Below are 2,761 nucleotides of genomic sequence, written 5' to 3' on the forward strand. Positions count from 1 at the left end.
GTAGTGTAGTTGTAAATTGTCTTAGCTGTGTTGGGAAAGAACTAGAGCTCCAAGCCCTAATAGAAAGCACTGAAGCTCATATAGTTATAGGTACAGAAATTTGGCTAAGCCGGAAACAAGTTTAGCCGACATTTTTCAAGCGATCCAACAGTGTTCAGAAAGGATAGATTAAATACAGTTGGTGGTGGAGTATTTACTGCTGTCAGAAGTAGTTTGCCTTGTAGTGAAATTGAAGTAAATAGTTCGTGCGAAGTAGGCTCGGGAGGGATTATACCTGACAATCTGACTAAACTATTAACTGGATCGTTTTACCGAACCCCCCCCTCCCTCTCCGCCCCCCCCCCCCCCCCCCCCCGACTCAGGAGATATAGTTGCTGAACAGTTCAAAGAAAACCTGAGTCTCATTTCAAATAGGTACCACACTCATACAATTATAGTCGGTGGTGACTTCAGTCTACGCTCGATATGCTGGAAAAATTATACGTTTAAAGCCAGCGGCTGGCATAAAACGTAATCTGAAATTGTACTGAATGCTTTCTCAGAAAATTATTTTGAGCAATTAGTTCATGAGCCCACTCGAAGCGTAAATGGTTGCGAAAGCATACTTGACCTCTTAGCAACAAATAATCCAGGACAAATAGTGAGTATCGTGACGAATACAGCGATTAGCGACCACAAGGCTGCTAGGCTGAATACCGGAACACCTACAATCTACAAAAAGAAACGCAAAGTATATCAATTTAAAAAAGCTGACAAAATGCTCTTAACGGCTTTTTAAAAAACAGTCTTCACTCCTTCCGATCTCATCATGTAAGCGTAGAAAAGTTGTGCAATGATTTCAAAGAGATAATATCGACAGCAGTTGAGAGATATATACCACTAAATGAGGAAGTGATGGTACTGATCCCCCATGGTACACAAAGCGGGTCAGATCGCTGTTGCAAAAGCAGCGAAAACAGCATGCCAAATTTAAAAGAACGCAAAATTCTTAAGACTGGAAAAGTTTTGCAGAAGCGGGATGCTTTTTATAACTTCCACAACGAAACTCTGTCTCGAAATCTGGCAGAAAATCCAGAGAGATTCCGGTCATACATAAAGCACACCCGTGGCAAGACGCAATCAATACCTTCACTGCTGGATAACAACGGTGAAGTCACTGATGACAGTGCCACTAAAGCAGAGTTATTAAACACGATTTTTCGAAACTCCTTCACCAAAGAAGACGAAGTAAATATTCCTGAATTCTGATCAAGAATAACTGCCAAGATGAGAAAGGTAGAACGAAGCAGCTTAAATCACTTAATAAAGCCAAGGCCTCCGATTCAGATTGTATACCAGTCAGATTCCTCCCAGAGTATGCGGTTACAATAGCTCCATATTTAACAATTATATACAACCGCTCGCTCACAGAAAGATCCGAAGACTGTAAAATTGCTCAAATCACACCAATACCCAGTAAGGGAAGTAGGAGTAATCTGCAGAATTTCAGGCCTATGTCACTCACGTCGATTTGCAGTAGGGTTTTGGAACATATATTGTATTCGAACATTATTAAGTACCTCGAAGAAAACGATTGACACATAGTCAGCTCGGATTCAGAAAATATCGTTCTTGCGAAACACAACTAGCTCTTTATACTCATGAAGTAATGAGTGCTATCGTCAGGGGATGTCTAATTGATTCCATATTTTTAGATTTCCAGAAGGCTTTCGACACCGTTCCTCACAAGCGTCTTCTAACCAAACTGCGTGCCTACGGAGTATCACTTCAGTTGTGCGACTGGATTCGTGATTTCCTGTCAGAAAGGTCACAGTTCGTAGTAATAGACGGAAAGTCATCGAATAAAACAGAAGTAATATCCGGCGTTCCCCATGGATGTGTTACAGTCCCTTTATTGTTCCTGATCTATATTAACGACATAGGATACAATCTGAGTAGCGGTCTTAGATTGTTTGGAGATGCTCACATTTACCGTCTTGTAAAAGTCATCAGATGACAAAAACAAATTGCAAAATGATTTAGATATATGTATGGTGCGAAACGTAGCAATTGACCCCGAATAAAGAAAAGTGTGAAGTTATTCGCATGAGCACTAAAATAAATCAGCTAAATTTCGATTACGCGATAAGTTACACAAATCTGAAGGCTGTAAATTCAACTAAATACTTAGGGATTACAATTACAAATAAACTAAATTGGAACGATCACATAGATCATATTGTAGGTAGAGCGAACCAAATACTGCGATTCATTGGCGGAAGACTTAGAAGGTGCAACAGGTCTACTGAAGTGACTGCTTACACCACGCTTGTCCGCCCTATTTTGGAGTATTGCTGTGTGGTGTGTGATCCGCATCAGGTGGGACTAACGGATGACATCGAAAAATACAAAAAAGGGCAGCTCGTTTTGTATTATCACGAAATAGGTGAGATAGTGCCACAAACATGATACGTGGAGTGGCAATCACTAACACAAAGGCGTTTTTCATTGCGACGGGATCTTCTCATGAAATTTCAGTCACCAGTTTTCTCCTCCGATTACGAAAACATTCTGTTGGCACCCACCTACACAGGGAGAAATGATCATCACGATAAAATAAGAGAAATCAGGGCTCGCACAGAAAAATTTAAGTGCTCGTTTTTCCCACGCGGCGTTCGAGAGCGGAACGGTTGAGAGACAGCTTGAAGGTGGTTCATTGAACCCTCTGCCAGGCACTTTATTGTGAATAGCAGAGTAATGACGTAGACTTAGATGAGTAAAA

This window comes from Schistocerca cancellata, chromosome 3 (genome assembly GCF_023864275.1).
Source record: "Schistocerca cancellata isolate TAMUIC-IGC-003103 chromosome 3, iqSchCanc2.1, whole genome shotgun sequence".
NCBI lineage: Eukaryota > Metazoa > Arthropoda > Insecta > Orthoptera > Acrididae > Schistocerca > Schistocerca cancellata.